Raw genomic sequence first — 26,437 nt, 5'->3', positions numbered from 1 at the left:
GGGTGTCTGTAATCACAGCTACTCAGGTGGCTGAGGCAGGAGAATTGCTTGAATCCGGGAGGTGGAGGTTGCAGTGAGCTGAGATCATGCCATTGCACTCCAGCCTGGGCGACAGAGCAAGACTCTGTCTAAAAAAAATAAAGATAATAAAAAAATAAAAAAATAAATTTCAGGAAGCCTTTCTGGGTGACTTCCAAAGGGGTCCAAAATACAAAAGACACAGTTCATGTAGTTCTAGGATTACCAGAATCATGAATACAATGAAGCAATCCAAGGAAATTTCCATTTCATTCAATTCATCAACATTTAATGAATTCCCAGTATTATGGATCTCCCATGCATTAGGCATTTCATACTGGCTCTCAAAGCACTGACTCACACTTTAAAAATAAATTCCCATCATTTAGCTCATTCTCAGGATGGGTTTTCTCATAAAAAGTTTTCTGATCAACTTCTGCTCAGTGCTTAGCTTGCCAGGTGCATGACAAATGGCAATGTGGTGACATGGACTGCTGTATTCTTGATAGTACCAACAGGGAGACACAAAAAAGACCCTTCATTTATGTGTGTGTCTGACTTTCAAACTGGCCTTGAAAACTGTCAGTTCAGATCTTTGTTCTGTCTTAACATGAAGAGTCACAGTTTCTGGCTGCTTACCCTTAAAATACCACTTGATTTTTATATATGTTGTGATTATAAGGATTTTCATAGGTGCACAATTACAAATAAGCAAGAGAATTCTATTACACACACACGATACCTTACACTTAGAAAATTCTGAAATAAGTTTTTTTTGTGTGAATTTCTATAGGCCTGATGAAATGCCTTTGTATTCATGAACTACACATTGGAAACAATACAGATAGCACTGGGCTTGTATTAAGGAAAGCTGCATTCAAATTCTAGCTCCCTTATCTGCTGGATGTGTGTCCTTAATCAAGTTATTTTCTATCTCTAAAATTTGGTTTCCTTAACTGAAAATGAGTATGTTGAGAGAATTCAATCACACATTTCAGAAGAAGATCACTGAGAATGGCTAGTACAAAGTAGCCATTAATAAATACAAGTTGAATTTGAATCTCAGGTTTATCTCTCCATACCCTCTTCCCATTTACATATACTTTCATTTTTAAGGCAATGCTCCACATCATTTTGCTGAATATATCCTATGTGTCAAACAAAATACTGACCCAGAATAACTGACTTGAAACAATAATTGGCTATTTTCAATATAAGCTCTGAGCTGGGCTGAAGGACAAATGTCCTTGTTCAAATATCATTGGTGCTCCTTGCCTTGGTTAAACTCCTCAGGCCTCAGCTTCCTCATCGATTAAAATAGCATGGGTATACTAATGCCCTTCTATAAAATTACTGGGAGCACCAACTGTAATAAAATATAAGCTAGTTCTCAGAAAATCCATAGACATTTTACAAATAACGCTATTTTTGGTCTGTTTTTATTACTTTTATAAGCTATTCACATTCAGGGCAGAAATTGTGAAATCTCATGGTATCAGTATAGCTAAATATGAAGCATAACAGGGAATACCCACTATCCCTTAGATACAGCATGAAGACAATGTATGAAGAGACCATACTTTTTTTGGTCAGGCAGCCATTACTTATAATTAAAAAAAACCTGATGTTTATATTGTGCTGCTATTATGACATGATACACAGTAAAATATTGATCGTGTATTTTTGTTTGTTCTAGTACAATTTTGACAATTGTTTTTTCATGACAGTCTTGCTCTGTAGCCCAGGCTGGAGTGCAGTGGCAGGATCTCAGCTCACTGAACCTCCGCCTCCCGGGTTCAAGCAATTATCCTGCCTCACCCTCCCGAGTAGCTGGGACTACAGGTGCGTGCCACCAGATCCAGCTAATTTTCATATTTTTAGTAGAAATGGGGTTTCACCATGTTGACCAGGATGGTTTCGATCTCTTGACCTCATGATCCACCCACCTCAGCCTCTCAAAGTACTGGGATTACAAGCAGGAGCCACCCCGCCCGGCCGACAATTTTTTATCCCTTGGAAAGTTGAACAAGGAGAGCTGTGTACTTGTAATGTCAATCCTTACTCATTTCTTAAAGCTCCGTTTACGAAGATGACCATAATTCCACTGGGGTTCATGCTTCTATGATCACCATTTGACATAAGCAGACAGAAAATAAAAAAGCCAGCAGAGTAAGAAAGAAACATCCTTCCAGGGCTCTCCCATATGCTGAATTGGCACTGCTATTTACCACAATTTTCTTAAAGTTCATGAAAATCCTTAAACCTACATATTATCACTGCAGCTTTAAGAATAAGAAAACTTGACCCAAAGAGGCCATAATATACCACAAATCAAAGAAATAGTAAGACACAGAAATAACTCAATTGACTCCAAACTGTTGGAATCCAAACTCCATTTCCTTTTGCTACACTAGGCTGCCTTCATGAGATGCTGACTGTAGATTAACCATGCACATGCACAGCAGGTCACTGTAAAGGCCCAGGCTTGGTCTGTCCAATCCTATTATTCAAGAATCAGACTGGAGTTGAAAAATATTTTTTTTCTCACAACAAATTATAATGATTAGCTCAACTGTGTAATCTAAGAGGCTGAGCATATACTAACTAAGCAACAAATCTAATACTCTTATAATTTCTTCACTTCTACCAGCTACCCTTAGAAATCAGCATTATCTTAAACTACCAGGACAAGGCAAATACAAAATAGGGCCTGACATTTTAGCAGTTTTATAGACAGGGGAGACTAGATTATCAAAATCAAGTCCACATATAATTATATCACATACAAAATAAAATGTAGCTCCAGATAACCCCAAATCACTTTTGTTACTGTGTGTTTTTCTTCCGATAATACTTGTACGACCATAGGCTTATTCTCTTATATAAAATATGGCATTATCATATTGTTGCCTGAAAAAAAGACACACACACACACACACACACACACTCACAGACATTTAATAATGAATCGGAACCGACCAAGAGGGATTCTTTGCTTTTCACTTTTTCCTCTTAAAGCATACAGATAAGCCTGGACGTGACCAAGTCAAGAAGATGTACTTATCTTGAGTTCATGAGATCTTGAGTTGCTTGCTAAATTAACAGAAGAGAAACACAGCAAAATAGGATTTTAAAAGCTTATTTATGCAAAAAAGTACTTCTCATGGTTTAACAATTTTAGCAGAGGCATATATTAAGAGAACTCTGCTGAGATCCCTAGAAAAGAATGTCACCTATTCCTGACCTTCAGGTGGTCCTCATGGGTGGGCAAAGTAAATAGCACCCATGTGGCATCATTGATAGGGCACAGGAGAGTTTCCAGAAAACAACTGCATAACTCCTAAAGATCCACTTCTTCTGTTTCTACGGCTGTTTAAATATAGCATTGACTTTCAATGCATGACATTATATAACTGCCTCTGGGTATGAATTTATACTCTTCACTGGGGAGCTACAGGAGACTGTTTCTTTCTGCATGAACTGTGAAATACTCCCCTATTTGCCTCACATAGTTGTCACATACATTTAGTGAAACAATTATCTAGTCCTTATATTCTGCTTTATTTATCCAGCACCACTCCTCCTCTACTCAAAAACATCCCTCCCCCTCATGTCAATCTGCATCTGGGAAATGTTCTTTCTTCCATCTCAGCCTTAGATCTACCTGGAAGCTTCCAGATTCTTTTGGAGTCCTTGATTATGATTAATTGGCCCAAGATGGTATCCTAACTGTTTTTTTTTTTTTTAACTGGAACTGAGAAAATTCACTACGTTTTTGTTCTGTTCCCCTCTGGCAGCAAATCTCTAAGATGTCAGTAAGATGCTACTAACAGCAAAGTTCATGGTCATTCAAAATTTGAGTCCCATTCATTGAAAACATTATTAAAACAGTTGACCATAGTCCCTTTTTCCACTTGCTGATCTCACATTCTCCTTTCAATTAACTTCCATTAGGTTTTTCCCCCTACCTCTCTACTAAATATGTTCTTACCAAGGACATAATTCCCTCCATTTTGCCAAATTCAGTGGTTGCTTTTCTGTTCTTTTATTTAATGGCATTACAGCCACATTAAATATAATAAACACTCCCTCTGCCTCAAAACACTTTTGTTGTTGTTATTGACTTCCAGTACACCACCCTATCCTTTTTGCATATCAGATTCTTGGTGACTTTTTCTCAGCATCTTCTCTGGTTCTTTCTCCATTAAAGCCCTAACTGTAAGAATACTTTTTAATATTCACAACAAACCTTTAAGGTAGGAATCGTAATGCAGCTAAAAGCTACGTTACAAACTATAAGAGAGGTGCTCATCTTTCACTCTGCGAGTTTGGGCTTGTGGTTGCATTGTATTCTGCTGTACACTAAGGGCCTAATTGGCACAGAGCCTGGCACACTTTAGTGCTAATACCTAACATGTGAATTAACATGCTCAGAGTGATGGAGACAGGCAGGTGAATCTACTCTGAAGATCACTGTTATAGGCTAAATTGTGTCCCTCTCAAGATTTATATGTTGAAGTCTAACCCCTAGTACCCGAGAATATGACTGCATTTGGAGACAGGATTTTTAGATAGGTAATGAAGTTAAAATGAGGTCATAGGGTGGGCCCTAATCCAACATGACTAGTGTCCAAATATGAAGAGGAGATTAGGACACGGATATGAAGAGAGGGAAGACCATACGAAGACACAGTGGGGTATAGTAGCCACTTGCAAGCCAAAGACTGGGTCCTCAGAAGAAATCAACCCTGCTTACACATTAATCTCAGATTTCCATCCTCCAGAATTGTGAGAAAATAAGGTTGTGTTGTGTAAGCCACCCAGTCTGTGCTTGTTATGAAAGCCCAAACAAACTAACAAAGTCACTATGGTGGATGCCATGGGCTCCAGAAATTCATGAACCACTGTCATGCAGGTGAGTCACCTTCATCCAGACCCAGACATTGAAAAAGCCGGCAGAACAGAGGACACTTAGATGGAAGACAAGAGAGAGTCTACGGCAGAAGAAACACCTCATCTGTTCTACACATATGGTCTCACCTAGATATGTGTAAGTAACTCTCCATCTAGAAGACATGATTGCTCTCCCTCTCTCTGGGGACTCTGGACTCTGTGATCCTCCAGGATGTTCTCATTATTGGATTGTTCTCTTCTGTAAGAGAAAGAACAAAAGCTGAGCCATTTCCTAATTTTATACTAAATAGACCTTTACTAGACGGAAGCACTGGTAATAAACAGGAGTAAGCCTAAGCAAGTACCCAAAAGACTGGGCTCTAGGCCTGACAACTGATAGTCTGTAACAGTGGGGAAGACCATCGATGTGTCTAAAATCCAGTCATTCCATTGGACAATTGTATTTAACCATTTGCGCTTTACAGGACAACTCAAGGGGATGACAACTAGCAGGTGACTGCTAATTCTGATATGCTCTGCAAATGTGAGGGGTCACTCTTATTATTTTTACTCCTGTTTTTATTTTACAAAATCTAACCAGTGGCCCAGGACAAAATGCATCCAGCTGCACTGATGAATGCTGCCTGCCTCTGCAATTGCCTTCTTCATTTGTTTCTATTTCAAACACTCTGTGAACAGAGTAATTGAGTTTGAATTGCTTGGGGGATCCTCCCCCCTCATGGTTCCATTCAAGGAGAAGCTCATAGTCATTAATGATTTATTATTTCCCCTCCTAAGTATATTTGGTACGTGTGCCCAGCACAGTAGCTACATAAGGGGAGCACACATGTGCCATCACTTCCAATACAGACATGAATAAATCCAGGGCAGCCCTTCTGCCTTGATCACTTATGGAAGCAGCTCTTTTATACTCTAAAATGGATTATTTCTTTAATCTCACAGCCCCTCTCATGGGAGCTGTGTCTAAATTAACTCCGTGTCCTCAAGCACCCTGGCTTCCACCCAACCCTTAATGTTTCCACTGCTCTGAGAAGGGAAGAAGGACTCTGTAAGTTTGCAATTGCAGAGATACTCCTGTGAATTTGAACCCACCTGTAAATAAAAACAGCTCATATTTCGGATCAGTCATTACATGCTAAGCTGTGTCATAAGCTTTTAACAAGTGTAGCTTTTTTTTTAAGACTTAAAAATCAGTGAGGTAAGAATTATTATTGTCTCATTTTATAGGTGCAGTGGTTTTAAAATATGACTGTGAATTCTCAGATATTTCTTCCATGATAAGGTGAGGTCTATGCCCTCTTCCCTTATATCTGGGCAGGCTACGACTGCTGGCCAATAGAGAACAATAGAAAAGACACTCAGTGACTCCAGAAGCTTGGTCATCAAAGGCCATGCAACATTCACCTTCATTACTGGAAATCTCACTTTGGGATCCTAGAACCATCATGTAAGAATTTCCAGCACTCTACCTGTAGAGGCCCTGCCTGCCCTTTGGTCAATAGTTGCATATGAAGCCAGTCTCCCAATCATCACTGCCAAAGTGCCAGACACATGAGAAGCCTTTCCTGGATATCCTAGACCAGCCACCCTACCAGTGGAATACCATCAAGTGACGTCTGTCAACACTGGGGAGAAAACAACAGCTCAACCAATCTCTGCCCAGATTTCTTACCTGGAAAATTATGAGATATATCAAAATAGATGTTAATTTAAGACATTAAATTTTGGGGGAGTCTCTAGACACACAACAGTAAATTACCCAGATACCAGTTGAAGAAAGTGAGGCAAAAAATAGTGAAGAACTTATCCAAGGTCACAGTGATATGTCAAGAATTGGAATCAGACTCCAGAGAGTCTGATTCTAGAAACTAACTGCATATGTAGCCTTTTAATCATAAACCCATAACCATATGATAATGATATTATGAATATAGACTGGAGAAAAAAAATAGGATCTGACTCAACAAAAGAAGTGATTTCTTACAGCCAATGCTGTCCAAACAGTAAAGTCGGGACAGTTTCAGCTTTTAAAGATATGGGATAGTCAAAATATTATAGCTTTAAATTCTTCTCCAACCCCCTATCAATTGTGTAATCCTGACCCAATAAGTCAAATTTTCTAAACCTCCACTTTCTCTTTTGTAAAATGTAAAGATAATAACTGAGAGATTCGCAGGAGATCAGATCTAGCACATAGTATGCATTCAATTTTAAATGTTGAAAAAAATCTTAGAAGATAATTTCTTCCCCCAGGGAAATCCACACACCAAGGATATATAAAACAGTGGTTGGGATATTTGTCAATGGCTGATCACTGAGGAGGTGCTAGTGGAAACCACTCAGTAGAGGTCGGAAATTGTGACAAACATCCAGCAGTGCACAGGCGAGTGCCTGTTTCTGCTCCCCACTAGCAAAGAATTATCTCTTGTACAATTTCAATACTGCTGCTGTTGCTAACACTTTTTATAAAGGGATCTTTACATTGTGTAGAAGTTGAAATAGATAACACCTAAGATCCCAGAAAGATTCAATTGCAGGACTCAAAAATGCTATTATTTCAGTTTTCTAACACACTAGGATTCTGACCTTTAACAATTCTATGATCCCAAGATTATAGAAGACCTATAAGGTTTTAAGTAATATGATTCTAAGAAGCCACAATTCTAAATTTCTAAGATTCTATTTATTATTGTTAGGTTTCTTTAAGTCTAAAACTACTTTTCTAAGCTTCCATGGTGTTAAGATCTTGAGAGGCTTTTTATCTTAGATTGTAAGGTATCTTGAGGTTATGTTTCTAATAAGCTCTATCCCAAGAAACAGGGCTGCTTTGATTCTAAGATAACGAATGCTGCAGTTCTAAGATGCTAACGCGTCATGATGTACATTTCTAGATTTATGTATCCAGAACAAGGAAATGTACTGTGTTGAGGTGAGGTGTTAGTCTATATCCCGTAGCTTAGATTCCCAAACTGTTTGATGATCTGGTTTTATAATCAAACAGCAATGTTTGAGGAATAAGATGGGCATTGAAATGCTTCTTTCATTAAAAGAAAGTTCAGTAGGTATGATAGAATATAGAGTTGCTGGCCCAGTTTTAACTAAGTTCATGTTCTTGGATATAAAGAGGATACTAACATTTATATCCATTACCTTGAAAAAGCATATCTCATGGGATACAATCATAAGGTAACTTTATTTTTATCTCCTACTTTCCTTTTACATTTATTCTGTGGTGATGATTATGTTCTGCCCCTGGATTATGTTTAGGCTAAGTCTTATATTTTTTCTGGTCAAGCATAAGTAAGTAGCATATAGGTAATTAAGAAAGAATTAATTTGTCTGTTCCAGTGAAATACTCAAAACCTTTTTTTTTTTTTATTTTTTTTTTTGGTGAGACGGAGTTTCACTCTGTTGCCCAGGCTGGAGTCCAGTGGTGTGATCTCAGCTCACCGCAACCTCTGCCTCTCGGGTTCCAGCGATTCTCCTGCCTCAGCCTCCCGAGTAGCTGGGCTTACAGATATGGGCCACTCCCAGCTAATTTTTGTATTTTTAGTAGAGATGGGGTTTCACCATGTTGGCCAGACCGATCTGAAATTCCTGAGCTCAAGTGATCTGCCCGCTTCGGCCTCCAGAAGTGCTGGGATTACAGGCGAAGACTTTAAACTTAATCAATGTTGCAGCTATTTCTTTCTCCTGGGTCTGGCTCCCCGAACTCCAAGAGAGGTGCGTGGTTGGCTTCGTTTTTCTTCCTCTAAATTGCTCTTCTACTATCTCAGCCTATCTTCCTAAGCTTGATTGAGACCCCTCCAGGCTAGAGAATAGGAATGGGGAAGAAGGAGGGAGAAAAGAGGTGGAGAATATATTACTTGAGTGGAACTGTTGAGAGAGAACACAGGTTCTCCTTGAGGCTGGCAAGTGTTTAACCCTGCTTCTCAGAAAACAACTGTGAATTTCTGCAGATAATGTTAGCACATCTGTATGGCTGGACCGTCCCCCTTGCAGTGAGACAGTGCATTTCTAGTTCAGCTGGTCATGTAGGGCTCCCCTTTTAGCTTCTTTTTTTGGTATGCCTCTGTCATTTTTCAATCAAGTTCACTCACCCTTCTCAAGCAAGAGCTAAGACAACTCTCTTATGTGAGGCCCACATTGGTCCACAAAAGACCACAATGCATCCTTTGTCTTTAGAAATGCTGAGTTCAAGTGAGTCCCAATTCAGCTACTTTCTTCTCCCTTCAAGCTACGGGCTAGCAGGTAATGTCTCAGGGGTGAGTTAGACACAAGTTCACAAAGGCTCCTCTTTGAGTGGTCTCTTCAAACCCTCTCTCACCTGAGATGAAGAAGGATGCTCTCCAACCTGTTACCCTGTGCTTGGTGTGCGAAGAGGGTGATAGGGTAATAAGGGACTCACCATAAATGAGTCCTTTAATCCCCAAATCCTCTGCTAATCTCTCTCATTTTTATTCATCTGCTCCAACATCTTTCGTAGTCTAGAGCAGGAGTCAGTGAACTATCGTATTCTAGTCAAGTTCTGCCCACTCCCTATGTTTATAAGTAAAGTTTTATTGCAGCAAAGCCACATTCATTCATTCGTACATTGCCTATGACTACTTCAACTCTGCAGCGGCAGAAGTGAACAGGTGCAACAGATTATATTATCCATAAAGCCTATTTACTCTCTGGTCTTCTACATAAAATGTTTGATGAACTCATTCTGGAGACAAGAGCACAAATCTGGTTCCTGCCACCTTCTTTTGCAGATACAGCAGGTGCTTCTTGCTTCTTTTTGGAAGGTATTATATTGAGACCTATATGAAACTGAGACTAAAATAGATTCGCTTTAACCTTCTTTCATTCGGTTGAACATTTGTCAAGTATCTACTGATAAGCCAGGTATTGCACTGGAATATTTACCCAAGTTACCTTGTCTAATCCTTATAAGGATTCTGTGAGGAAAGCAACATGTTCTCATTTTATAGAAGAGGATATTTACTCTCAGAGAAGTGTAGTAACTTGCCTGAGGATATATGGTTAGTAACCAGCTAATGTAAGAATAAAACTAGTTCTGACTATGGAGGAAATGCTTTTACACATGTCTCAATTCTGTCCAGCTGCATTTTCCAGAGACTAGAAACTGTGTTGCAAAGTTCTTCTCACATTACGAGTGCTTATTTTCCATCCCAGAGATGTAGGGTGCTGTTATCATCACCATTCCTAGAACACGTGATCTGCTGTCTTTGAAAGTGGTGACTGGAGTGATCTGGGAGCAGTGGAGACACTACTTTGTTTGAATAGCATGAGAACTATATACATCTAATAACTCCCTTTCAAATTAGGATTGAGATGGATGCTGTCAAAGCTGCCATCTGCAAGTGTAAATTCCAGCTTAATTTCAGAACACTTTGTTATGAATTTCCTCCTAGGGAGAGTGTCCTTTTCTGACTTCTGCTTGTGAAAAGTGACATCAAAAGAAGACAAAATAAACCCCTAGGACCTTTCAATTCACATTTTTTTTTTTTTTTTTTTTTTTTTTTGAGACGGAGTCTCGCTCTGTCGCCCAGGCTGGAGTGCAGTGGCGCGATCTCGGCTCACTGCAAGCTCCGCCTCCCGGGGTCACGCCATTCTCCTGCCTCAGCCTCTCAGAGTAGCTGGGACTACAGGCGCCCGCCACTACGCCTGGCTAATTTTTTGTATTTTTAGTAGAGACGGGGTTTCACCATGGTCTTGATCTCCTGACCTCGTGATCCACCTGCCTTGGCCTCCCAAAGTGCTGGGATTACAAGCGTGAGCCACCGTGCCCGGCCTCAATTCACTTTTATTGCAAGAAAGAATGGAAGAGTTAGAAAAAGATTTTTGACACAATGTAGACCACTCCCAATCCTACTTCCGACTGTCTTTTTTTTTTTTTTTTTTGAGACAGAGTCTCACACTGTTGCCCAGGCTGGACTGCAGTGGCGCGATCTCGGCTCACTGCCAGCTCTGCCTCCTGGGTTCACGCCATTCTCCTGCCTCAGCCTCCCGAGTAGCTGGGATTACAGGTGCCCACCACCACATCCAGCTAATTTTTTGTATTTTTAGTAGAGACAGGGTTTAATCATGTTGGCTAGGCTGGCCTTGAACTCCTGACCTTGTGATTCACCCGCCTTGGCATCCCAAAGTGCTGGGATTACAGGCGTGAGCCACCCTGCCCAGCCTCACTGTCCCATTTTTTAGATGAGAACAGTGAGATCTAAAGGAAACAAAAGAAAAAAGAAAAACAGTGAACCAACATGCACAGTAATTAACTACTGAGTTAAGAGAGACAAAATTTCAGACTGCAGATATAGTTTTCTCTCTAGTATGACTGAAACAAAAGATGACCAAGCCTTTTGCCTTTTTTCATCTAACAAATAATATTCTGTGTTTGCTTATTAGATACCCACGGTTTTTTGATGCTATAAGAGAAAAGGGTTAAAAACAAGTCAAGATTTCAGAAGTTAATAGAATAGGTCACGTTTACTCAGTGAGAAGATCATCAAGCCACCTTCAGGAAGACCAAATTAATCTGTAGTATATGAGTAGCAGGGAGTATATAAGACAGCAGCGAAATAGAGTCCAAAGAGGGCTTGGGAACAACAGAGATACGACAGAGAAATGTGGTGGGGTTGCAAGTAGGAAGATTTGAGTGTGGGGCATAAGCACATTGTACACAGGATTTTGAAAGATCAATTGTATTTAAAATTATGCAAAATCTTCCATTTTTATTATATAAATATACTAGTAAATTTCCAATTACTTTTTATTTCCTTGCAGATGTCAGACTAGTGTTTATTTTAAATACAACATATGCTGAGACTTAACAGATGGCTTTTTTTGTTCAAGATAATTTAATATCCATCAGTCCTTTGTCCTTCATTCATCCAATTCATTTGTTGACTCATGCCACATGTATTTCCTGAGCACCCAAAATTGTCTCATACAGAACTCTTACTCATTCCCTCAGGCATCGTATTCATCCAGAAGCCTCGTTTGTGTTTTTGTCATGGCTGACATAGCATGTAGTGCCTGTGGTAACCTTCAGGAAACATGTTTACATGAAACGATAACCGGGGACCAGGTGACTGACTCAAAAGTTTCGTCGTTAAGTGAGTCATGATAGATTTGGGAAAGACAGGCAAGTAAAAATATATCATAAAACACTGTGGTGAGAAGTCAAAGAAGATAAGGAGAAAATACGCAGAAAGTACATAAAGAGGCCTTGCTGAAAGGCCAATAACATGCTTTCACATTGTGTAAAGGAGAACAGAAAGGTCACTCCAGCTGCCAGAGAGACACTTGTTCTTGAAGAAAGAACAAAATTAAAATCCTGAACCTCTCATCCTACTTGTTGTCAGGTACACTGCACTGATTACTTACATTTCTTGACTGTAAGAGGCTTTGACAAGCAACAAGTGTGAAACATGCTGGAAGTTGATTATTCTATTGAATAGGCTCTAGATAAGTTGGATAAATGAAAGGCATGCTGCTTGCCTCTGAAATCCAGGCTGAGGAAATAAAGTGGAACTGGCAAATACAACATTTCCAATGAACTCCAGTTACCACCTTCAAAGACAGCAGAGTCAAACCAATGCATCGAGTTTGTAGGAGAATCCAAGGCACTCAGTGCATATAAATTGTCAGTGTCACTCCTGAATCCACATTACATACAAATATGTTGAATCTCAATTCCCACTCAACACACATTTATTAAAAGCTGGCTCTTCGTTTATTTATGCATTCAGCCCTTGTACAAATGTTTTCTGTGCCCAGATTACGCTTGAGACTACAGAAACAGGGTCAAGCTTAGCCAAAATTGCCCCACTCTGAGGAAGCTCATCATCTAGTGAATGATCTCATAGTAAGCATTCACTCAAATAATCAGTTTAGATTTTGAAAAAAAATACTAAGAAGAAAAGGTACAAAGTGTGAAAAGAATGTACAATTAGGGGCCTGGAGGTCAGTGGATTTCTCCCTGAGAAAGGGATGTTTAGGAAAGGACATGAAGGTGAGTTGGAGGAAACCAGGTAACAGGTGGGCTGTCTATTTAGGAGAAACCTCCATCATCTGCCACAGTGCTGGTGACTGTGTGTAGAGAGGAGGAGAGAGAGACTAATAAAACCTGTGATAAGCCATTGTGATGGCTAATATTGAGTGTCAACTTGACTGGATTGAAGTATACAAAGTATTGTTCCTGGGTGTGTCTGTGAGGGTGCTGCCAAAGGATATTAACATTTGAGTCAGTGGACTGGGAGAGGCAGACCCACCTTCAATCTGGGTTGTCACAGTCTAATCAGCTGCCAGGTGGCTAGGATAAAAGCAGGCAGAAGAATTTGGAAGGACTAAACTGGACAAGTCTTCTGGCTTTCATCTTTCTCCCTTGCAGGATGCTTCCTGCCCTCGAACATCAGACTCCAAGTTCTTCAGATTTTGTAATCTTGGGCTTATACCAGTGGTTTGCCAGGGGCACTTGGGCTTTCAGTCACAGACTGAAGGCTGCACTGTCAGTTTCCCTACTTTTGAGGTTTTGAGACTCGGGCTGGCTTCCTTGTTCCTCAGCTGGCAGACGGCCTATTGTGGGACATCACCTGGTGACTGTGTGAGTCAATTATCTGTAATAAACTCCCTTTCATGTATACATCTATCCTATTAGTCCTGTCCCTCTAGAGAATACCAGCCAATACGTCCATATCAGTCATACCAATACATCCATGTCAGTCATAATGACCAATACATCCATATCAGTCATAACGCTTTTAGAGGCAACTATTGGAAATTATGAAAAAATTCATGAAAGGGTGAATAATACAAAAGTTTCTCTCTCTCTCTCTCTCTCTCTCATGCTATTTTAAGCTCCAGCTTTTTCCTAATTCTGAGTCTGGCATTCCTTGCAGTCACAAGAGGGCTACCAAAAGCAGAGAATGTGCTTCTATGTTCATATTCAAGATGACAGCACAGAGGCATCTCCCCCAGGCATAGAGTGCTGGACCTATCATTCAGTTCTCCTGGTCTAATTAAATCACTCCTATTATAAGGGAATGTAATACACTGAATGGTTTAGAACAATAAGGGTCTACACTTGGAAGCAGAGCATGAAGCCAACATCCACTAGAAAGGACAGAGGTGAAACAGAAGCAGAGCTCTGGAAAGACAGAAGCAGCAGGATGTGTGATACAGGGGCTGAGGTACCTGCCATTAGTGTCACTACATCAGTGAGCCCAGAGAAGCCCAGAGGAGACTCATGGTCAGCCCATGGCTGGATTAGGACATTAGAACATCAGCTCTGGTCTTGAAAAGATCTGGATTCTGTTGCTGTTCTTCCACCTGCTGGCTGTAACAACTAGATTAACAACTCAGCATCTCATTCTCAGCTTGATCATCTTTAAAACAGGGAAAAGAATTACAATTGTATGGTAGGTTTTTTTAAACAATTATGGTACATTTTTGATTAAAAAATATGGTATAAAAAACATATGGGATGTTTTTTGATAATACAATGATACAGATAATAGATAATGTACTTGATACATAACATGCAATCAATGTATGTTCTTCCTTCCTTGTGCCTTTCATCCATCCTGTCCCAGAAAAAGGGGAAAAATTAATTCTCACATAAAGTCATAGTGAAGCTATGAGGGCTCAGTGGCAAAAATGGGTTAAAAAACTGGGAGAGGAGGTCGTGGAGAGAGTGACACTTTTACGCAACGCTGGTGATACAGCAGCACAACTTAACATTGAGGAACAGAAAGACACCCAGGGTGTCTGTTGTGGATGCAGAGGATGTATGTGGTTGAGGTGAGAGATGTAGGGCAGAGCAGAAATGTGTCTGTTCTGTTTAAGAACGGTCACCTTCCTGGACTCAGAATCAGCCTTCCTTTTGAAGGCTAAGGCCTCTTACCATACCAAGTTCACTGTGTCCTTTTCTTCAGCAGGAATTCCCTTTCAGGAGGTTCCTCAAGGCTCATGCAAAGAGGCTGCATGTAGGCCAGCCCTGCCAGCTCACCCAAGTGCCCAGGCATGCGTCGATGCTACCTAGACTCATCCAAGAGGCCACTGTAGGAGCAGTGTGTGCTTAAGCAAAGGTAACAAAGACTGACTCAACGATGGCATGCAATGCGGTTTCTTTGGTGTCACTGCCAATTATGGAAACAGAATCTGATTTTGCTCTTGTCTCAACAATTCTGAAAAATAAATAATAAGGTCACGCACTAAAGGAGAGAGCAGAAAACACGGGGAGAAAACAAAATTCTAAAGATAACACTCTCATGAAATCCGGAGGGGTTTGGAATCTTTTCTACATGAAGGGGGTTAAGGAATGAAAGCAGAAATGTAATATGGCCCTCAGGGTTTGCTTTTGGAACAGGCTGGAACATTGTAAATGTATTTTGTGAAGCAGGGAATGGGAGAAGTGCAACATAGCATATTTGGGGAAAAGTAGGTAGCTCAAAATTGCTGGAATATATGTTTTGCATAGGGGCATTCAGGAAATGAGGCTGCAGACTCGTAGACAGGCATTAGGAAATAAACAGGCTCTTCTGCCATACTAAGATGTTTGCCCTTTATGCTGAAGGTGAAACAGAATCTCAGGATGTCTCTGAAGTAGGGACATTTATTTATATTTTTGAAAGATCACTCTAGCTGTGTAGGAAAAATAAATTCAGTGACTACAGACGAGAGTAAATTTCTGTGAAGATCCGAATGAGAAGCAATATCATCCTGAAAATAGGAAGCAATAAGGAATGGCAGGAAATGAAGTGGGAGAAATGGGATGAGCAGATAACAAAGGGACTCCTCTGCCCTCTTAAGCGACTTCTGTTTGAAAAGTCAGAAAAGCTTGAGGTTGAGAAAAACAGGCTGTGGTCACGGTGAGCGTCGATGAATCCATGGTTTGTGTAGACACTGTCCTTGCCTTGGGTGTTGAAAACAGAGCCCGGACTCCATGTGGGTATCTGCCTGAGACCCCGTTACCTGAAGCTGAGAAGACAAGAAAGAAAGGGCATGTATTGAGAGTTAAATTTTTCTGAAAGGGATGGTGGGTTTCTGTTTTGAAAGTCTGATCTGACTGTGAGGAAATCAGTAATAAAAATTCCGTATTATCCACATTTCTGGCATTTATGTTGCTGAGCATGATTATTTGCAATTCAATTCTGACACATGAAATTTCGTGGTGTTACGGGCTGAACTGTGCTTTCCCCAAATTCATATGTTAATGTTCTAACCCCCAATACCTCAGACTGCTTAGAGATAGGTAAGGCCTTCAAAAACTAATTAAGTTAAAATGAGGCCATTAGGGTGGGCCCTCATTCAATATGACTGTATCTTTATAAGAAGAGACAATTAGGACACAGATATGCACAGAGACACCATCTGAGGACACTAGCAGAAGAGAGCTGAGGAGAGAAGCTTCAGAAATCAACCCTCTACTGGCACCTTGATCACTTCCCTCCAGCCTCCAGAGTGGTGAGAAAATAAATTTACATTGTTTAAGCTACTCAATCTGTGGTATTTGTTATGTAAGCCCTATTAGTATTAAAAATTAGTGATTAGCAATTAATATTATAAAAGTAATACACTTTATATAACCTATTGGGAAAGCTTAGTTGGACAATTGAAACTACTAAATGGAATGAATGGTAAATTTTTGGATAGTGTTTTTTTGAGGTTATCTGAATTAAGGTATTTTTGTGATTTATGATCTAAAAAACATTCTTTGGCTATTACTAAAAAGTCAAAAAATAACAGATGCTGGTGAAGTTTTGGAGAAAACGGAATGCTTTTACACCGTCGGTGGGCGTGTAAATTGGTTCAAACACTGTGGAAGAAAGTGTGGCGATTCCTCAGAGACCTAGAGACAGACATACCATTTAACCCAGAAATCCCATTACTGGGTATATATCCAGAGAAATATAAATCGTTCTATTATGAAGACACATACACACATATGTTCACTCCAGCACTGTTCACAATAGCAAAGACATGGAATCAACCTAAATGCCCATCAATGATAGACTGGATAAGAAATATGTGGTACATATACACCATGGAATACTATGCATTCATTAAAATGAACAAGATCATGTCCTTTGCAGGAACATGGATGGAATTGGAGGCCGTTATCCTTAGCAAACTAACACAGGAGCAGAAAACCAAACACTGCATGTTCTCACTTATAAATGGGAGCTGAATAATGAGAACACATGGACACATAGAAGGGAAAAACACAGTCTGGGGCCTATCATAGGATGGAGGATGGAAGGAGGGAGATGATCAGGAAAAATAACTAATGGATACTAGTCTTAATACCTGGGTAATGAAATAGTCTATACGACAAACACCCATTACACACATTTACCTATGTAACGAACATGTACATCCTGCACAGGGACCCCTGAATTTAAAAAATTTAAAAGAAAAAATCCCACTATCATGTCTCTTATATTAAACTTAGGTTTAAGAAATAAAAATAATAAAAACCCTTATTTAAGAATTATTAGAATTCGAATGATACATTTCAAAGGTCACAAGAGAATGTGTAGAACATAGGAAGGTTTAGAGAAAGCTGCCCAAGGTGGTGAGCAGGACTTTAAGATTCCTATCATCTCCTTCTACCAGGGCTACAGCCAACCCTGACCAATCATCCAGAAACATTACTATTAATTTAAGTGAGTTAACATGAAAAACAAAAATCAATAAAATGGCTTCTAGAGAGTGCTCATTCTTACCATACCTCTCTCAATGCACCAAATGCCAATCTTTTTGATTCAGATAGGGTTCAAGATTTTAGGGCATTTTTGTATGACCTAGCCCCTGTGTAATTACCATTGGCATTGTATTTCTTTTCCCCCTCTGTGATCCATCTGCACCAGTCTCATTTCAAATCTCACTCTACACTCTGGCACTTTGAACTTTGCTTTCTCTACTTTGCTTCCTCTACAACTATGTTTATCGGGGATTCTTTTCTTCCTTTGAATCTAATTGAAACATCACTGTATTAGAAGACTTAAAACCTCAGCCCAGTGATGTGACATATTAGAAGAATTCCAAGAGGACTGTATTATCTGGGACTGGTGACAGGTCATACCCAGGAGCGGTTTCCTATGCCAATCCCCATTTTATGGTTCTAGTTCCTTTTTACCTGAGAAAAAGGGGTTGTCATTTCTTCACATCATGGCTATAAGATCAGAGCTATCAGGTTGGGTTTGAGGAGTGGGAGCTTGGGAGTCACAGAGAGGGAAATAGCCTGGCTAGACTTGGTGAATCTTGGTGAAACATTTAGTTTTAGTAAAATTGATCTTTCCATGAGCTCAGCCTTGTTTATTAGTTCATATCTAAGGTTTTGCATTAAGGTTTGTGGCCAGAGCCTTAGTAAATACTAAAGGGTAATTTGTTTTATTTTCCTTCTTGTGCACGTAGGCTTCGCAAGGGGAGTGTGATGGGATAGGGGAAGGTTTGACTACTCCTAAGTCACTTGGTCAGAATATCATCATACTATTTTAATTCTGTGACTTTGACCCTCCCAATCTCATTGTAATTCCCAAGCAATAGAAAACCATTGATGGCATTTAAGTGAATCCTTTATGGTAAGATCTGCTTTAAAGATAACATAAGGGGGTGAACTTAAGGTAGAAGTCACCAGAGGCAGAAAAACCTACTAACACGTTTCTCCAGTGGCCCTTCATTTATTCTATCCATTTATTTTACAAATATTCATCAAGGGCTTATTTTATGACATTCATCTTGGATCTGAGAATGTACTCATTGAAAAAAATTCAAGGAAGTGCCTACACAAAGTTTTATGTTAGTAGAGGGAATCAAGGGATACATAGGTTTATGTGTGTAAGTCCTATCAAGAAAGAGATACAACGATGCCATTGGGGGCTGCTGTTATATTCAGGGAGGTCTAATAAGTCTTCATTCATAAGAAAATATTCAGCAAAAATGGAACAGAATGAGGAAGCAAGCCACAGGGACACCTGGAGAAGGAGGATTTTAGGCAATAAGACCAAGTGAAGTTTCTGAGGCAGTAATACGCTTGGCTTGCTAGGGAAAGGGTAAGGAGGCCAGGGTGGCTGGAACAGATTCATTAATGGGGAGCAGGATAGTAAATGCATTTGGAATGTTAGCAGATATGGGTAGAGGAATAGAAGATCATATAGACACTTACAAAAATACCTCTGTCTTTTGGTCAAAATTTCATCCTTATGATATTTTAGCTTCTTTACTTCAGTGTTCCCAATCTCGTTTGTCACGGTTCTTGAGCAGTGGGAAGCTGCTGAGGGTGTTGAAATGGTCATTGACATTGTATTGGCATGGTAATGGTTTGGCAAGTGGCCTGAGTCAGCATAGCAGCTACAGACATGGACAGATAAGGTTGAACAAGGTTCTCAGTGACCTACTCAGAAAGGCAGCGAGGCAATTAAGGTGTCCTGAGTGGTGATATTGAACAAGTATAGAGGAGGTGAAGAAGGTTCTCTTTAGTCTTGGTCTGAATATGCCTTTTGATTCCTCAGTTTATCTGGTTTATCCAGGCATGGCTGTTCCCATGAACACTGGCATATGGTAACAGCACTGAAAGCTGTGAAAAAATGCTTTGATGTGTGAGCTGTCAGCAAATGTTGACTTCTCAGCAAATGCTCTGTCACTTCCTGACAGCCACGCTAGCACCTCTGCACCTGGCAAGAGGCCATCTCCTTTTCTTGGCAGCTGCCACAGTTCTTGGCCTTCACAGTTGCACCTGCAAGTGGGTGCTGTATCATGTTTGTATTGAAGAGGCAACAGGAGTAAATGGAATTGGATTCCTTTTACGTTCCTGTTGATTCTATCATCACATCATCATCATTATCATTGCAAGCATGTATTCAGTACTCACTGTATGCCAGGCATTGTAGTAAATCCTTTACTTGAAAATCTTATTTAATTCTCACAACTCTATAAGGTCTTATCATCCTCCTATTTAGAAAAGAAAACAAAGAGACAGAGAAACTACATAATTTACCCAAGTATACAACAACTAACCTTCTAGTCACACTGCAATCCTGTAATGAGAGGAGATTGATAGAGCTGCACAACTAATGATTCCACACTACTTTACAAAGCGAAGACATGGGAACATTTCATAACTTATTTAAGGCCCCACAGCTGGTTCATTTCAGGAGTTAATTGCTTATGTGTTTCTTTTAAAATTAATCCTCACAAGAACCTAAATTTTACAGATGAAGAAACAGAACGCAGGGTCCAAGAGCCATCAGATAGTTCGCAGGAACTTGAACCCATGATGAACAATTGAGTATTTGCTCCTGGCACCCACACTATCAAAACTTTCTTTGAGTAGGTCCCATCCTAGGGCCCAGATTTTCAGGGTGCAGATTTGGCTTAAAGAAAGTATTCAAGTGCAACACCGTATGATAGAAATAGGACGTGAGCTATACACACAATGGTAATGCTTCAGATAGCCACATAAAAATAAGTTTAAAAAACAGGCTATATTAGTCTGTTCTCACACTGCTATAAAGAACCGCCCAAGACTGGGTAATTTATAAAGGGAGGAGGTTTAATTGACTCACAGTTCAGCATGGCTGTGGAGGCCTCAGGAAACTTAGAATCATTGTGAAGGGCAAAGAGATTAACAAGGTACCTAAGTCACAAGGCAGCAGGAGGGAGAAATGAACACAGGAGAAAACACCAAACAGGTATGAAACCATTAAATCTCATGAGAACTCACTCATTATCATGAGAACAGCATGGGGGAAACTTCCCCCATTATCCAATCACCTCCACCTGGTCTCTCCCTTGACACACGGGGGTTATGGGGATTACAATTCAAGATGAGATTTTGGGTGAGGACACAGCTAAATCATATCACATATCACAGGCCAAATTATTAAGCAGGTAAAAAACTGAAGACAAGAAAAGCATGGATAAAGGAAAGAGCTCTGCACTTATTAGAGTCAAGAGAGCTGAAATCAAATCTCCCACCTGCCACTAACTGTGTGTCTCCGTGAAACCTATACAAAGTCAAAGATTTTGCTGCTTCCCTCTGCAACTTGATGCTCTAAGAGAACCAAGCATCTTCAGCACTCCATGACCTTTCATGCTTCCTGCCTTGTCCAGGCTTGACTTTTATCTGAATGTTCCTTCTGCTCTCCCTACTACTCATCTATTTGCAGAAAGGCTGCTTATCCAAATAATACTGACACAATAACTGATTTAGTTAAGCCAATACTTACTCACTAGTGCCTCATTTAAAAAAGGCCACTACTAATCAAAGATTTTTTCCTAAAAGCTATTAATTCAGTTAAATAGATGAGTCTGTATTCTCTCTCTCTCACCTCTCTCTCTTTCTGTGTATGTGTGAATTTTTCCCACAGTCTAGTTGATAGTCGGATAAGTTGTATTGTTGGTTCATGAAAGTGCCAGAGAGTTTTGAGCATCTAGGTGGGGCTCAGTAATAGATGAATATCCTGAAATAAAACCAGTAGCCACAGTAGGGCCCTCAACAGACCTGAGTTTACATTTTGCAAAATCATATCACCAACTTGATGGTCAGTCTTCATATTGTCACTTTCTATGCATTGACTCTGTTTTCCCTTTCCCCTTGCTCTCATATATTCTAATGCCTATTTTGCTGGTAATTTCCAAATTGGTATTTCTGGCCCCAACCTCACTTCTGATCCCCAGACTTAAACAACCAAATGTTCCTTTTATATCTCTTTAATGTCTCATAACATGAACGTGTCCTAAACAGATCCATGGTTCTTTCCTGGAGTGTCAGAAAAAGAAAATAAGGCGATTGAATAAGGAGCACATGAGTAAGTAAATAGGTTGGATTAGTTCATTTTCACGCTGCTATGAAGAAATACTCAAGATTTGATAATTTATAAAGAAAAGAGGTTTAATTGACTCACAGCTCTGCGTGGCTGGGGAAGCCTCAGGAAACTTACAATCATGGCGAAAGGCAACTCTTCACAGGGTGTCAGGAGAGAGAATGAGTGCTGAGTGAAGGCAGAAGCTCCTTATAAAACCATCAGACCTCATGAGAACTCACTCACTATCAAGGACAGTATGAGGGAAACCATCCCCAAGATTCAAATATCTCCACCTGGTCCCACCCCTTGACACATGGGGATTATTACAATTCAAGGTGAGATTTGGGTGGGGACACAGAGCCAAATAATATCATAGGTAGATGTAATAAATAAAACATATAAAAAAGCTGCTCTCGCTGAGAACAGGGCTCTGTAGCCTGCACTGACTTTGCTGAAAGTCAGATGTCTGTCTTGCTGTGACTGATTCTGTATGCCTCCACCTTCTTCTGGATACTGAGTCTGACCTGATGTCTCCTATGAGCACATCCAATTGCAGCAGCCAGGCCATGTGCCTACCTGCCTTCACTGCAAAGAAATCGGATAAAAACTCCATGTTCCTGATTGTGGAGCTGGTCCTGCAGCTCGTGTGCTTGGATGATCAGAATCAAACTCAACCAGATCCTCACAGAGTCCACTGCTGCTGCTGATATGAACATATATATATATATATATATATAAAATCTCACATATATATATCTGTCTTGCATATATATATATATATATATATATATATGCATTGGGGTGGGGAAGCTGCGATCCACTCTGAGTTCCCAATTTCAGCAAATAAATAAGCACATCATCCATCCAGTTTTTAAGCCAGAATCTTAGGAGTAACTGTTGATTCTCTCACACTTACTAGCAAATCCCCATTCTTTCCATTCTGAAGACCTCTTGAGCCTATCTTGAAAAGTTTGCACCATCTTTACTTTTTTCTCATCTTTTACTGCCAACAATAGTGTGACCCCTATCATCTCTCACCTGGATTATTTAAATGGCCTCCTGACTGGTCTCAGATCTTCCAGTCTCACTGTCTGCTACATTCTGTTTCTCCACAGAGCACTCAGAGTATACTATTAAAAATACAAACCAGATGATGCCAGTCCGTGGCTAAAACTAGCCAGTGTCTTCCCATTACACTTCAAATAAATTCCAAATCCCCTTCACAGGCCTGCAAAGTCCTGGATGACCTGGCCCCTGTGTGTAATTACCATTGACATTGTATTTCTTTTCCCCCTCTGCGATCCATCTGCACCAGTCTCATTTCAAATCTTACTCTACACTCTGGCACTTTGAATTTTGCTTTCTCTATTTTGTTTCCTCTACAACTATGTTTATTGGGGGTTCTTTTCTTCTTTTGAATCTAATTGAAATATCACTGTATTAGAATATTTCCTTATCATTATTTTATCTACCATTTCAGCCTCTCTTATTTTTTCTTCCTAACATGTAACTCAGAATAATTTTAAATATTTAAATGTTTGCCTTTTAACTTGGATATGGTTTTTCTAGACTATAATGCAAAATTTATAAGGGTTTTTTTTTTCAATTGTTTTTCACATTCGTCTCTGTTGTCTAACATTGCTCAGGGAACTTAGTAGGTATTCAGTAAATATTTTTTGAAGAAAGAAAGAGAGGGAGAGAGGGAGGGAAGGAGGAAAGGAGAAACAACACATGGACAAATGAGGAAAGGAAAGATAAAAGGGAGAGAAGGAGGCAGTTAGATAGGTGCTTAATTTAATGGATCTTCATGTAACACTTGCATACTGAGCCACATGAGTTGAATTAATCATCAAGGATTTTTGTGTGATAATCAAACAAAGCAAGCTGTAAACAGTAAAGCACCATGCAAATCACAGCCATTAATGCTTGTTAGTGACTCTTCCCTGCCTACCTCTCCAAGGCTATCTCTTACTCTTCAGTGTTCAGACAAACAGGATGCAACTTTTCTCCTAGCCTGTGTCCACGCCTCTGAGTGCCTGCATTATTTTCTCTGCCTTAATGCCTATTCACCCTTTAAAATCTCCTCCATAGCTTTTTTGGAATGCCTAATTTTCCTGCATTTTGAGTTAGAAATCTCCTATTTATATTTTGTGGGGTCCTGCATGTCTGTGGTAACAGTGTGGCAGTAAGCCACTGCTCTGTCACATCGTTTGATAAGACTCTGTATGAGAACCTGTCCTCTGATTGGTGAAGAACTCCTTGAGGGATATAAGCCTTATTCCTTATAACACTAGCACTTAGCAAAAGAACCGGCAGGTAACTGGCAAAGAGTAAATATTAAATCAGTATATGAAAAGGTGATTGAATAAGGAGTGCATGAGTGAATAAATAAACATTTTATACCTGCTGAACACAGGCGCTATATTGTTAACATTTTCATACACTTTCTAGAACCTAGTGTCTTAAATATAATAGGCATATAAATTCATGGAAGCTATATTTTTGGATGTATGTTTATTTCTCTACAGAAGAACCACTTTCTGTTTTTTTCTTTTTTTTTTTTTTTGAGATGGAGTCTCGTTCTGTAGCCCAGGCTGGAGTGCAGTGGCGCAATCTTGGTTCGCCACAAGCTCCACCTCCCGGGTTCACGCCATGCTCCTGCCTCAGCCTCCCGAGTAGCTGGGATTACAGGCGCCACCACCACACCCGGCTAATTTTTTTGTATTTTTAATAGAGATGGGGTTTCACCATGTTAGCCAGGATGGTCTCGATCTCCTGACCTCGTGATCTACCTGCCTTGGCCTCCCAAAGTGCTGGGATTACAGGCGTGAGCCACTGTGCCCTGCCAGAAGAACCACTTTCTCTATGGCTATGTGGCCCAATCAGACTTCAAACAAGGGTATTCTGCACATCAAGAAAAACCAACAGGTATTATGCTAGAGATGTCCACTGCCTGAGCAAGAGCAGAGTCCTTAATTTACTCTGACAACTTCTCTTAAGTAGCCAAAGTGAATTGGAATCTTTCCCTTGAGACATTCATTGGAAAACACAATTTGGATTAGTCTAATAACTGAATGTCAACTGACTTCCAAAACAAAGCAGTGAGGCATGCTTCCCTCTTTACAAATCAAGTAACCCAGACAGTACGGCCTCAGTAACCACTAATAAGGGTTCTCAGAGGATTGAGGCCAGCCAGGAAATTGCTTTTACCTACAGGCTAAAGTGCAAAAACCTTAACTTGGCATCCACAGTCTTTTAGAAGTTGACCCTGACTTTCCCAATCATTAGAACACGAGGTGAAATCCCACAAGCATTTCTAAAAAAGCACGGGAGAGAGAACATTTCAGGTAGAAGGGACAATTTGAATAGAGGTGGAAACGTTGGTTAAGGCCAGCAAATCAGGAATGTTTGTAAGGTGTGTATGTGGGAGGAATTAAAAATAAAATAGAGAAACAATGGCCTGGCTGTGGAACATATTGTATATTAGGTGAAGGATGATGTGTTCATATCAACAGGCTATAGACAGCAATACACATGTCTTTGATAAAGGGCAAATCCTATTTGGGGCAGAAAAATGTACCTCAAATCTGATTATTTATTATGGGTAGTGCAGAAACATGTATCAGAGAATAAAAGGACAGGGCCTTCTTATATCATAACCAAACACTTGGTACAAATGTTTCTTGGACTTCTGGTACGAATAAGATGGCATAGCTTTTCCTTGTTCCTCTCCAGGAAATGCCACTATAAACCCCAGAACTGGTGGAAGAGATAACCAAAGGAGAACTCTAAGGGGTGTAGGAAGAGGGCGAGCTGATTTGGAAACTCCAAGACTGGAGAACAGCACAGCACAGCAGCAGGGCATGTTTTATCCTGTCATCTAACTGGGGAAGGCCACCCAGACCTGGCATTTACTAATCCCTGACTCACCAACAGAGGATAGCTCAGGTAGGCTCATTCTGCCTGCAAATACAACAGGAGCCTTTCTGACAACATCAGTTTATCCCAAAACCACCATCAAAAGGGGTTGATTGGTAGACCCTAAAACAGTAGGAGTCCAGGCAAAGAGCTCTTCTTTCCCATTGGGCCTGAGACTGACTTTTTCCATTAAAAGATTCTGTATGGGTCAGGCATGATTGCAGTAATGACCCAGTAAAGCAAGCAGCCAAGTCCATGGAGCCTCTTTGTCCGCACAGACCCAAGAGTCTCCTTCCCCATCCAGAGACAGCAGAAGAATCAGAGGCTTCAGTAAGTGGGGATCCCACTATACCTTTCACCAATGAAAGACACCTAGTGGCTAGACTTGAGAACCCCGCATCTGCACCCTGAGGGAGCACTAGCCAGAACCAGTGGGAACCCAGCAGCGCCGCACCAAGTAGGTGAGGGTAACACTGTAAAGGTTCTGCAAATTAAACTCTCCTTGAAACCACAGTTCATGAATTAGGCCAAAGGCTGCATTCTAAACCTAGACTAGATGACTGCCTGCAAAAATAAAATATTTAAATAGAAACAAAACTATTCTAATATAACAGACAAAATGTTGAGGATATAGCTGAAAATTACCTTTAATATCATACCCCACCACCACCAAATCATAACTTGAATAAGAAAATCAACTGATGCCATACCGAGATGAATCCAATGTTAGAATTACATGACACAAATTTTTTAAAAGTAGTTATAAAAAT

At 40.1% G+C, this 26,437-nt stretch overlaps 1 long non-coding RNA gene across 2 annotated transcripts in view; it reads right to left on the bottom strand.

Moving 5' to 3' along the window:
• Window positions 1-5,068: 5,068 nt before the first annotated feature.
• Window positions 5,069-26,437, bottom strand: part of LOC115830657 — a 38,484-nt gene continuing 17,115 nt past the window's right edge. For both annotated transcript variants that reach the window (XR_004026195.1, XR_004026196.1), the window contains one exon: window positions 5,069-5,170. This is a non-coding gene — a long non-coding RNA (uncharacterized LOC115830657). The remainder of the gene's footprint in view (window positions 5,171-26,437) is intronic.

The sequence above is a fragment of the Nomascus leucogenys genome, chromosome 16, assembly GCF_006542625.1.
Source record: "Nomascus leucogenys isolate Asia chromosome 16, Asia_NLE_v1, whole genome shotgun sequence".
In the NCBI taxonomy this organism is placed as follows: Eukaryota; Metazoa; Chordata; class Mammalia; order Primates; family Hylobatidae; genus Nomascus; species Nomascus leucogenys.
The sequence above is the reverse complement of the archived record's forward strand: the minus strand, read 5'-3'. Positions and strand labels throughout refer to the sequence as shown.